General features: G+C 40.7%; 1 long non-coding RNA gene across 1 annotated transcript; it reads right to left on the bottom strand.

Annotated features, from left to right (window-relative positions):
- Window positions 1-1,599: 1,599 nt before the first annotated feature.
- LOC146625334 (uncharacterized) lies at window positions 1,600-4,880 on the bottom strand. Its single transcript, XR_014906496.1, has 3 exons — window positions 4,826-4,880; window positions 3,520-3,625; window positions 1,600-1,707 (listed from the first exon to the last, which is right to left on the bottom strand). It is a non-coding gene; the product is annotated as an uncharacterized LOC146625334 (long non-coding RNA).
- Window positions 4,881-13,467: the final 8,587 nt, after the last annotated feature.

Raw genomic sequence — 13,467 nt, 5'->3', positions numbered from 1 at the left:
GTGGAGTATGAACTGAGATTCCTGAAGCTCTTGTCACACTGGTCACAGCTGTAGTTTCCTTCCATGTGTGCACGTTCATGATAGTAACGATTACCTGAATCTGAGAAGCTTTTGTCACAGTGTCTGCACTTGTATGGTTTCTCTCCTGTGTGGACTCGTTTGTGTGTTTTAAGCTTACATGCAGTGGTGAAGGATGACCCACACTGATCACAGAGGTGCTTTTTAACCCCACTGTGAATCAGTTCATGCCGTTTTAATGCACCTGATGTGGTGAAGCTTCTCCCACATTCTTTGCAGTATTGCAGTTTGTCTCCAGTGTGTCTACGTTGATGTGTTTTTAGGGTGGCTTGCTGACTGAAAGTTTTTCCACAAAGGTCACAACGAAAGTCTTTCCCACCACCACAGTGATGACAGGGTTGAGAACTGGATCCATCTGTGTCGCTCTGCTTCTAAACAAAGACACAAAGACAGTGTAAGTCAGTCCTTCAACATTTTTATCCTGAACGTCGCCTGAAATAAAGAGCATCTCTGCAGACGTCCAATTACATTTGACTGTTTCAGTTAACACACTCAGTTTACTGGGCTGCAATAACTACAATACTACCACCATAATACTACAGTAATACTAAAACCATAACTGAAATGAAAATCTGAATAATCACTCAGAGCTGCTTTTCCATGCAGTAGAATTACTAACATGCTAACACAGTTTAATGAGCAGAGTTGTTCCAAACAGTCAGGCTAAAATGACAAGATAACAATATAAATACATACCTCACAGTAACTGCACTTGTTGAGTCTCTTTCTGGTGTGGATCTGTTGGTGTTCTCTCAGGTAACGTGGAGCTTTAAAAGTCTTCTCACACAGGTCACATTGATAAGGTCTCTCCTCAGTGTGGATAAACATGTGTTGTTGTAACTGTGTGTGAGTTATAAACTCTTTGCCACACTGTTCACAGCTGTACACATCATGTCTGGTGTGAATGCGTAGGTGTGTATTTCGGTTCCCTATCTGGCTGAAAGTTTTTCCACAGATGTCACAGCTGTATGCCTTAATTCCAGAGTGGGTAACTAGATGCTTCTGTAAGCTGCTACTGTGAGTAAAAGCTCTGCCACACTGATCACAGCTGTACGCCTTAATTCCAGAGTGGGTAACTAGATGCTTCTGTAAGTGGCTACTGTGAGTAAAAGCTCTGCCACACTGATCACAGCTGTACGCTTTAACTCCACTGTGGATGAGTTGGTGTGTTTTTAGGGAATCCTTCCAGGAAAAAGACTTTCCACACAAGTCACAGCTGAACGGTCTCTCTCCAGTGTGGATGACCTGATGCTGTTTTAGTTCAGCCTTCAGAGCAAAATCCTTCCCACACTCGTCACAGCTGTATGCCTTAATTCCAGAGTGGGTAACTAGATGCCTCTGTAAGTTGCTACTGCGAGTAAAAGCTCTGCCACACTGATCACAGCTGTACGCTTTAACTCCACTGTGGATGAGATGGTGTCTTTTTAGAGCACCCTTCCAGGAAAAAGACTTTCCACACAAGTCACAGCTGAACGGTCTCTCTCCAGTGTGGATGACCTGATGCTGTTTTAGATTAGCCTTCAAAGTAAAATCCTTCCCACACTCGTCACAGGTGTATGTTTTCTCTCCCTTTCTTCTGTGAGGTTTGTCGGCCTCCTGAGAGCGCTGACTTCTCGCTCCATGTTGGTCCTGCAGTGACAGAGATACAAACAGAGGCAGTGAGTGAAATGCAGTCGTGGAACAAACTCAACCTTCAAACTCCCTCCATTAACACTAGTTTTAAACATGAAGGTGGAGTGTGGCACCAAACACCTTAAAGGTCTCTTATCCCCACCTGCTGGTAGTTCTAACACATTACATCCAACCTGCTGTTAAAAATAATTCATGATTGTTTAAACACTAAAATCATGCCCATCCCTCCTGATTGTGTACACACACACACACACACACACTTATATTATTTTATAATTTATATTATTTTGTTGTTTCTAATACATATTTCTATATTTTGTATAGATTTATACATAATTATTCAGTGATATTAAATCCTATGTTTGTTTATTTGTTTATTCAAAAAGAACCCCATTAGCTTCCACAACAGATGTTGCTCGTCTTCCGTCAAATACTATCACATAAAATATTATACAGTAAAGTGGATTCAAGATATCCACATAATTTGGCTCTTACATCCACAATGAGGTTTCACAATTGTTAAAATATAAGCAATCAATAATCATAATAATAATAATAATAATAATAACAACAACAACATTGAGGCACATTACACAAATTTCAAAAACAAACCATCTCTTACAATATTTACAACAACTAAAAGTTCTGTAAATCGGCTTTTAAGTGTTCGTTGAAGTTTTGAATAGTTGCTAATTCTCTAATTTTATAAGGCAATTTATTCCACTTAAACGTTGCTCTAAATATAACAGTTTTACAAAAAGTTACTTTTAACTCGAGCATTTACTAATTTGCAGTTTGTTGAAAACTGTGTAATATGATTATGTATTTCATCTGGATACTGCAGCTGAGCAGAAATAAATGTGGTGTGTTTAACAGAATTGCTTTCTTTATAAATACAAGTAAGCCATAGAATATTTTAGCCTGTACAGGAAGCCAAGAAAGTTGATTATGCATTTTATCAATATTATTATAGTATGAACATCTTAACACTAATCTGGACGCCTTATTCTGGACTAACTGAAGTCTGTGTAGATCTGTCTTATTAGCTGCTGACCAAATGATTGAACAATACTTCAGATGAGACATTACTAGTGCATTAATGACATCTTTCATAATTGAAGAAGTGATACACAAAGAGCATTTCATAGCCATAGCTATGCCTTGTCCCATTTTCTTAATAACAGTTGATGTGCTGAGACCATGAAAGGTGGTGATTTATGGTAACTTCTTATGAGCGCCTGCAATCGTTCTGGTGCTGTGACATGAAAACAAACGCTGACCCGAGACTCTGGCACACAGTTTTGCCTCTTTTGCTCATTTTAATGTGTGATTTGTGCACAATCAGGGTGCCTTTCATGTAGGGCTGGGCTATATCATACCGTTGACGGTAATACCGGTATAATGTTGGGCAACGATAAGAAAATGAAATATCACGATAGAATATGGGTAAAACGCGCATGCGCAGTGCTTTTGTTTTCATACGCACATGGAGGAAAAAACATGGCGGTGACGGAGAATGAGAAGGGTGAAAGCGGATCGTTGAATGAAACAGATGAACCAGAATTGGTTTGTAAAAATGCTGCAACTTCAGTGGTGTGGAACTGGTTTAGCTTTCGTACGTCAGATACACAACAAACACTATTTGTGGTAGGACATGCTAGCAGGCCGTCGTTATTACCGTGTTTTTTGTGGAGTTGTAAAGTATTTTGTCTAGTGTCAATTATATCATCAGCTACATCGTTATCGCACATTTTCAAATGTATATCGTGATAAATATTTTTGGTCATATCGCCCTGCTCTGTCTGTCACCTTCTGTGTTGAGCTCATTGTTTTCTCTGTAGTGGCTGAGCTGAGTCAAAGTAGCTGAAAATGTTCCTCTGCTGCTCCGTCAGACTCTTCTCCTCCTGCTGATCAGCTGGGACACAAAGCAGATCTTTGTTAGGCTCCACACTGCACTGAAGAGTCAAAGTGTCTCATATGTTCATCTGACAAGTAAAAGAACACATTTTTGCTTCCCGAGGTGGGAAACTTGTTGGAAACAAACACAAAAGGCTTGAGCACTGATACCTGGCATTGCTGGCATTGAAAGATGCAATGCCAGCAATGAGGATTGTCAAGACTAAAACCAATCATTAAGTAAAGACAACTAATCCCCACCACTATTTTTTGATACGGGCAACCGCCCGTATCAAAAACCGCTACTGTGTGTGTCACAAGTTAATCTGGCTGTAGGCTATGGTACTTGGCCAGAGGTTGCGCTGGTTGACTCGACTCCATTTGAGTGCACAAAAAGTAAATTGCACACTTTAGCTGTGCAGCGAAAATGAAAATCGCCCGTATCAAAAACCGCTACTGCCTATACTACTGTGCTGTGATGTCGCTCGTAAGGGTGAAACTCATTGTGAAACGTTTGAGAACCACTGCTACAGAACAATGGAGATTTCCGTTATATGGTAACGCCTGCAACTCACGTGACGCCCAGAATTGTACAATACTGATGCTCGAGAGCCTCCAGTAACGCTGTGAGGAACCTTGGAGTCATTTTTGACCAGGACATGTCCTTCAATGCACATATTAAACAAATATGCAAGACTGCGTTCTTCCATTTGCGCAACATCTCTAAAATTAGAAATATCCTGTCTCAGAGTGACGCTGAAAAACTAGTTCATGCATTTATTACTTCCAGGCTGCACTACTGTAATTCATTATTATCAGGATGTCCAAAAAACTCACTGAAAAGCCTTCAGCTACAGAACAATGGAGATTTCCGTTATATGGTAACGCCTGCAACTCACGTGACGCCCAGAATTGTACAATACGGATGCTTGAGAGCGCGCGTGTGATGCAAGTATGTGTAGAGTGTTGAGCGCGTGATCAGTGGTGAGAAAAACAACTCACGAAACTTGACCTTTCTTTACTCGTGGCTCACTTGCACTTCTAATCTATTCGTTTGCACACTTACACACACACAGCTGCGGTTTCCTGTTTTGCTACACTCTGGAGAGCCTCGCCTTTAACGGTCTCCTCTCACAGAGAGCAACAGAAAACTTCATTCAGAAAACTTCGAAAAACTCGAGATTGACTGAACTCAGTTCAAAGTTACCTTGACACTTACCTTTAGATGTGAGAGGTAGCGATGGTCCGCTTGAAGCTGACGCTCCGGTGCGTGTGTGAAAAAGATCAACACGCTGCTTCAGAAGCACCGTGTCAAGGCTTGATTCGTTTGGCCAGAGTCACGTGATTAGTGACGTCTGAAGCTTCATTTAGAACGTACCTTTTTTTAATTGAACTTTATTGAAACACAATGAGTATACAACATACAAACAGATGACGTTTACAAAAGAAACAGAACATGAACATACAGAACCAGGGGTAAAAAAAATATTATATGAGTACGCGCAAAAATCAACATATATATATTGTTCTGAGAGCCTTTTTGTTGGTTGAGTCTGATATTGATTGTATGTACAATTCCATATCCTTATAAAAAGGCAGAAATATGGTGTTTTATTAATAAACTTACATTTATGGATAAAAAATTAGCCAAAAGTATTAACAAATTTATTGTAAAAAAACATTTATCATTCTTCCTGGTGAACTTAAAGAAACAGAATAAAACATTTCCCCATCATTAAGAAAACTCCCTTAAAATATGGACAATAACAAAACTGCTAAATTCTTCCAGAATCTCTGTGTAGAGGAACAGTACCAAAAAAGATGTGCCACAGTTTCTAGATGATCCCCACAGAAAGTGCAATTAGTATTTATGTGTCTTTTAAATGTTACCATATAGTGACTGGCTGGGTAACATTTATGAAGAATTTTACATGAGATTTCCTTCACCTTGTTTACAATTAGATATTTATGGGATCATCCAGACTGTCTTCCAGGTGATATCTGGAACATGTCGGTTCCAGTAAGATATATATGTGAGAGACATGATATCTTCTTGGAATAAACTACGTATTCTCTTATTGCTGTTACCAAGTTCCTGTGAAAAGCAGATTTTTCCCACTGCTGACTCAGCTGGATCAGGGAGAGTGACTGAGGTAGATATTGACCTGTCAGTGTTTTTATATAACATTAAAGTACCTGAGGGTATGGCACCAAGCACCATTGAGAATTCCCAAACACTTATGGGAAAATTATAAAATGTAAGGAATTCATTGTAAGTAAGTAGTGCTCCCTCTTTACTAACCAGCTGAGCCACCAATAGGATCCCATTTTGGACCCAAGTTTCCAGGAAAAGTGATTTATTTTTAAATAAAATATCTCTCTTGTTCCAGATGAGGTGGACGTCACAACAATGTGATTGGTCACTGGCAATGTTGAACCTGGATCAACATTTATTATGATGATGTGGGAACAACACCGACACGAGGATATCAGATCATTCCAGGATGAAGGTCAAAGGGAAAGTCCCCGGGACGCTTCCGGTTATGCTTCCATCCGGCGTAGTCATCTGACCGGTCCGTGCTATATCGCCCCTCTTGACCCAGAGTGGTATAACGTTTTGTAGAAAAGTTGGATCGATTCTCTCTCTCCCTCTCTTTCTCACTCTTACAAAAATAATAAATTCTCTGGGGGGGGGGGGGGGGGGGGGGGTTTCTCATACATTTATGGTACCCGACGGAGGAAACATTGACCGGGATTGAACCGACGGTCGTCTGACTCCTTCTTGATGTGCGTAAAACAAGGCCATTTTCTTTTAGGGTTTCTGTCTATTTTCTGTTAATGGGAAAACCCGTTGTAAAAAGTAGCTATAAAAATGATGAAAAACTCTTTACTTTTGGTCTGATAAGGAGTGGCTCCACAAAACCAAAATACCTCATCGAGGTGTTTTAATAAAATTATTTGGGATAGAGTTCTGAATATGTGAGCGGTGCTTTTTTTACTAAGGGATATTTTTTTACACATACGAGGAGACTAGTGGGTGGCCTGTAGGTTAATATAAGAAAGTAAAATAAATCCGCTATTGTAAAAAGAAATGGCTCTCTACAAGCAATAGAAAGTCCTTCTTTTCATTGCAACCTTTGGTGTAGCATGCCTCCACCCGGCTCTATAAATATAAATGCAATCCGTTACTAGTCAGATAATCTCAAAGGGTTTTATATTATTGTGCCTGTAATAAGATTAACATAAGAAAGAAAAATAAAGCCGCTATTGAAGAAAGAAATAGCTCTTTACTGAGAAAAAGGTTATCAAGATCATTGTCATAATACTGAAACATTTAAACAGAATTCAAACTATGAGTTTGTCTGTGAAAAACGAACTGTCTTGATCATTCTGTCTGTCTCTATGCAGCATGCGCTCCGATCTCCACTGACTCATCAGAAATCTGCTGCGTCACCCCCCTGAACTTTTCCTCCCTCCAGGAACCACCCCTCCTTTTTTCCCACCGGATGCAATTAGTCACACATATGGAATCGATTAGACACTTCCGGAGTACTTTCTGTAAGGTCAAAAGGTCAAGGCTAGGGCCATCAATCAAAGTGATGACACATGTTGTAGGGTTATGTTTTTTTTCTATAAGGATGTTATGTGTTTGTATACTTTCTGCCCAGTTTGACCCATTTAGCAGAAGTCAGCCTGTTTAAGGTTCTGATATCTATTCTGTATGACTTAAAGCAGTTATGACATGGTCTGATTTTCTCACCCATTAAAGGAATATTTCATATATCAGTCTACTCTTCATTTTATCAGAAACAGTTATCACAGCTCGTACATTTGCTTTTTACACATATATGTAAGCGTTGAGCCAAATTTAGTAATGCCAACAAATTAAAGGAACAATATTTGTCTCTTATATATGATACATCTATATATACACTGTCAAAGATACTTGAGTGTCTTTGATTGAAGATTTAAGGTGATAGGAAATATAAATAACTGCAACTTGAATCTTTACTGAAGCTCAGTATTTGACACGGAGTTCAAACTCACTGCTGTAATAACTGATAATGATTAATATAATAACTATAATATTGGCCATATTATATTTACATTACCAAAGTGAGATGACTTTAGTCTCATGAACAACATTAGCTAATTGTTATTTACTAACTAATCTTAAAATGACTGTTCAGTACAGAAATGAAGCTCAACAATCATGTTTTACAGTCCTGTGGTCTCAGCCTCAGATACTAAATCACACAGAGCTCATGTAGAAACAAATGAACAAAATATGTTCTCCTTCATTTCTGTCAAACAAAGCTGTATGAAACATTTACAGATGTTAGTATCATGGTTGCTAGGCAACCTGGGTAGCGCGACGGAGGCTAGACCGTCCCATTTCACAAGCCTACAAGCCTCACACTTCCGGCCTTAGCAGTCTTTGAGCAGTCCGTGAGGACCGTTGAGGCTGCGTACTTTAAGGCTGCAGATCCTGAATTGGGATACAGCTCTGGTCTGATTGGGGAGGGGACCAGAGAAAACTACGGAGTCCGACATTGTTTTGGCAAAATTACACACTGATTCAATATTGATTTTAGTGACCTCCGATTGGCGTAACCGGGTGTTGATTGATTGATTGATTGATAATACTTTATTCATCCCAAGGGAAATTGGGTTAACCCTCTCAGGCTCAAATTAAGTTTTTGTTGTTAATACACAACCAAGTCCTGCAGTGGTTGTCATGGTCTGGGTGGTTTTCCACAGCATCGGCTCCTCCCCACTGGGTGGAGTCTTTGTTGTTCCTCATCTGATGGCAATCACACCGGCAGTATTTATGACCTGCCCACTCAACTGGTCTTCGCCAGATTATCTCCCAACTTTAGTCAGTTCTCGGCCTCACGTCTGTTCCTTGGTGACTCATCAACTTGTAAGACAGCTCAGTGTATTATTCTCAGATTCACTCGCAGCTCTCTGTGGGATTCCCCTGACTGCTCTCTCCCCTCTTTCAGTGCCCTGGCCAGCCACAGTTTCCCCTGCCCAGTCCCTGCACCCAATTATCCCTGCCATCTAGTCATAGTCATAGTCATAGTATTTTTTCTCGCCTCAGACGTCTAGTTTATGTTCCTTAATTCTAGTATGAAATTTCTGTTAGCCTCTGAGCATTGTAAATAAAGACTCGTTTTCGTTACACCGCACCTCTGGCCTCCGGGTTTGAAACGGCACTTGAGTCCATCCCATTTCCACGGGCCACTGTGCCATGACAGTGGTACTTCTGAGTAAAAAAAAAATAATAATAAAATATGTATGTGGGGTAATCAGGTTGTTAGTTTTTAACTGTTACAAATTGGCAACGCCTGCCTCGAGAGGGTTAAGGCTGCCAGCCTTGCCAGCGCCATCTTACCCTCCCAACCATACATACATTACACAAACATCACATGATTCCAGTCAGTATCAGCAGATTCTTGAGAACAATGTTCAAGAAGACTCTAGGGACAGCAAGTAGGCCTGCAGAGCGAGAGCGAAGTTCTCTAATAGGGTGATATGGTACTACAAGGTCATTAAGATAAGATGGGGCCTGATCATTTAAGACCTTGTATGTGAGGAGCAGGATTTTGAATTCAATTCTGGATTTAACAGGAAGCCAATGAAGGGAAGCCAAAACAGGAGAAATATGATCTGTCTTTCTAGTCCCTGTCAGCACTCTTGCTGCAGCATTTTGGATTAACTGAAGGCTTTTCAGCGAGTTTTTAGGACATCCTGATAATAATGAATTACAGTAGTCCAGCCTGGAAGTAATGAATGCATGAACTAGTTTTTCAGCATCACTCTGAGACAGGATATTTCTAATTTTAGAGATGTTGCGCAAATGGAAGAAGGCAGTCTTATATGTTTATTTAATATGTGCATTGAAGGATATATCCTGGTCAAAAATGACTCCAAGGTTCCTCACAGCGTTACTGGAGGCCAAGGTAATGCCATCCAGAGTAAGAATCTGGTTAGATACCATATTTCTAAGACTTTCAGGGCCGAGTACAATAACCTCAGTTTTATCTGAATTAAGAAGCAGAAAGTTAGCGGCCATCCAGATTTTTATGTCTTTAAGACATTCCTGCAGTTTAACTAATTGGTGTGTGTTACCTGGCTTCATGGATAGATAGAGCTCCGTGTCATCTGCATAGCAGTGAAAATTTATGCTATGTCTTCTAATGATGCTGCCTAAGGGAAGCATGTATAATGTAAATTGAATTGGTCCTAGCACTGAACCCTGTGGAACTCTATAATTGACCTTAGTGTGTGAAGAGGACTCAACATTTACATGAACAAATTGGAGTCTATTAGATAGATATGATACAAACCACTGCAGCACAGTACCTGTAATACCTATAGCATGTTCTAATCGCTCTAATAGGATATTATGGTCAACAGTATCGAACGCAGCATTAAGGTCTAGCAGGACAAGCACAGAGATGAGTCCACTGTCAGAGGCCATAAGAAGATCATTTGTAACCTTCACTAAAGCTGTTTCTGTGCTGTGATGAGCTCTGAAACCTGACTGAAACTCTTCAAATAAGCCATTCCTCTGCAGATGATCTGTTAGACAACTACTCTTTCACGGATTTTTGATATGAAAGGAAGGTTGGAGATTGGCCTATAATTAGCTAAGACAGATGGCTTTTTGAGTAAAGGTTTAACTACAGCCACCTTGTAGGCCTGTGGTACATAGCCGATTATTAGAGATAGGTTGATCATATTTAAGACTGAAGAATTAATTAATGGCAGGACGTCTTTGAGCAGTTTTGTAGGAATGGGGTATAAAAGACACGTTGATGAGATGATGAGAGATGATGATGAGATAGCCTTTATTTGTCAGTTGCAGGTCTTTTGCCCACAACCGAGATGACAGACCTTGCCGACCGTACATACAATACACAAACATCACATTGGGGAGACAGGTCAGGCTAGGTAGCGAGGAACAAACATTGAAATGTGTAACACAAAAGGATAATACAGGAATGCACAGATATCAACACACCATAGCACAATAAACACAGACAAGCAACATGGGAAAGAGTTCCAGTGTGTACATCTGATCTGGGACCGCTGCAATCTTTCGATTGCGCCTCCAACTGACAAGATGTCCACATCAGAGGGGAGGTAAGCGTTGGAGGTGGCGTTGGATCCGGGGTAGGGAGGGTGATGCGTCGGTGAGTGCTTATCAGTATCAGTATATGTATGTGTGTGCGTGTCCATAGTTCAGCTGAGACAGTGTCCTTCGCCCTGCCAGGCTAAGTAAACAGTCTTCCAGCCAACCCTGGTGGCCTTGCATGGAATGGGAAGGAACAGACTAAACACAGTCGTTATCAGGGTGTTCAGCTCCGGCCTTGCAGCTGGCGCCGAGAGGGTATCCGCATGAAGTGATGGTATTTTTTACTTTAGTGCGAACAGCTCATATGAATTTCAAAGCAGTTCTACAGTCCAACACTGGTCTCTCACTCTCCCGTTGGAGAGCCGCGAGCTTCGCCATGCTTGCGTTCTGTGATGTTGTCATTTCTTGTGCTCAAGGAGCCAATTTCTGAGAACTCACAGCAGTGTGCCTCCCCGAGATGTCATCCAATTTTGCGCCCAGAGATGTTATTCCGAGCTAGCCCTTCCGAGATGTATCCAGTCTGCAGTCAGAGATCTTATTCTGAGTATTCACAGCAGCCGTAGCCTCTCCAAGATCTTATCCGTGCTGACTCAATGAGCCCATTTTGAGAAACTCACGCCTCTCCCATCGTTCCAATTCCAGTGGGCAGCCTTGTGGGGGTTTGAACAGCCGATTCCGCTTTCTTAATTCTTCGATAAGCCAGGGCCAAGCCAGCTCCGATCAGCCAGAACCCTGTTACCATGGTTCCGAATAGGTAGATATCTTCAGCACTCAGGCTCACCCAAGCCCAAACTTCTCGTTGAGAAAGGGGTGTCAATTGCATTTAGGGACCAGTTGATCCAATCCATAATTCCTCTTTTAGGTTTTAGAGAACAGACTGTGAGAGAGTGTTCCAGGGAAAATACAAAAAAACCCCCACGAGACTAGACAAGGACATAAGCAGGGAAGATAAGGGAGAGGAGAAAAAGTGCGTCCGCCTCCTCCGAGAGCCAAAGAAAGAGCTGATGGTTTGGAGGAAGTAATTATTGAAATTAACTCAGAAAGATCAATTGGAGAAAAAGAGTCTAACTTAACATCGATGGTACTAAAAGTAGCTGTAAATAATATTACATCTGTGGGATGATTATTGGTAATTTTTTCTCTAATGATGATAAAAAAAAAAATTATTTGTGAAGAAGTTCATGAAGTCATTACTAGTTAACGTTAAAGGGATTGTTGGCTCAGTAGAGCTCTGATTTTTTGTCAGCCTGGCTACAGTGCTGAAGAGAAACCTGGGGTTGTTCTTATTTTCTTCAATCAGTGATGAATAGTAAGATGTTCTGGCTTTGCGGAGGACTTTCTTATAAAGCAGCAAACTATTTCTCCAGGCTAAATGATGATCCTCTAAATTTGTGACACGCCATTTCCTCTCCAGCTTACGAGTTATCTGCTTTAGGCTACGTGTTTGAGAATTATACCACAGAGTCAGGTACTTCAGATTTGAGGCCTTAGTTTTCACAGGAGCTACAGTATCCAGAGTCGTACGTAGTGAGGAGGTGAAATTATTAACAAGATAATCGACCTCTGTTGGAGTAGCGTTCAGATAGCTGCTCTGCTCTATGTTGGTACAGAGCATTGAAGATGATAACAGTGGGTGGATTATATTCTTAAACTTAGTTACAGCGCTTTCAGAAAGACATCTACTTTGATAAAGTCTACTCTCCACTGCTGTGTAATCAATTATTGTAAATGTTATCAGGAAATGATCAGACAGGAGAGGGTTTTCAGGAAACACTGTTAAATGTTCAGTTTCTATGCCATATGTTAAAACAAGATCTAGAGTGTGATCAAAGTGGTGGGTGGCTTCTTTTACATTTTGAGAGAAGCCAATTGAGTCTAATAACAGATGCCATGTTGAGGCTGTCATTTTTAGCATCTACATGGATGTTAAAGTCACCCACAATAATTATTTTATCTGAGCTGAGCACTAAATAAGATAAAAAAGTCTGAGAAATCAGACAGAAACTCTGTGTAAGGCCCAGGTGGACGATATATGATAACAAGACTGGTTTCTGAGTTTTACAGCTGGGGTGGACAATGTTAAGCATCAGGCTTTCAAATGAATTAAAAGTCTGTCTTGGTCTTTCGTTAATTAATAGGCTGGTGTGAAAAATTGCTGCCACACCGCCCCCTCGGTCTGTGCTTCGAGATTTCTGGTAGTTAGAATGACTCGGGGGTGTTGATTCATTTAAACTAACATAATCATCCTGCTGCAACCAGGTTTCTGTAAGGCAGAGTAAATCAATTTGTTGATCAATTATTAAGTCATGTACTAACAGAGACTTGGAGGAGAGAGATCTAATATTTAATAATCCACATTTCACTGTTTTACTCTTTGGTTCAGATGTGGATACTGTATTGTTCTTTCTTTGTGATCTTTTATGTTTAAATTGTTTATTGCTGGTTTTTAGTTTGTTTTTTTGTCTGTTTGGGAGCTGACACAGTCTCTGTAGAGATGGGTATTGGGTGGGGGTAGCAGGAGGAGAGAAGCTGCAGGGAGGCGTGTAAGACTGCAGCTCTGCTTCCTGGTCCCAACTCTGCATAGTCTTATTTTGGGGGGTTTAATAAATTGGTCCATATTTCTAAAAATGAGAGCTGCTCCATCCAAAGTCGGATGGATGCCGTCTCTCCTAACAAGACCAGGTTTCCTCCAGAAGATTTGCCAATTATCTATGAAG

This window comes from Diplotaxodon limnothrissa, linkage group LG9 (genome assembly GCF_057381915.1).
Source record: "Diplotaxodon limnothrissa isolate DT_005_m linkage group LG9, D_limnothrissa_male_GT1.1, whole genome shotgun sequence".
In the NCBI taxonomy this organism is placed as follows: Eukaryota; Metazoa; Chordata; class Actinopteri; order Cichliformes; family Cichlidae; genus Diplotaxodon; species Diplotaxodon limnothrissa.
The sequence above is the reverse complement of the archived record's forward strand: the minus strand, read 5'-3'. Positions and strand labels throughout refer to the sequence as shown.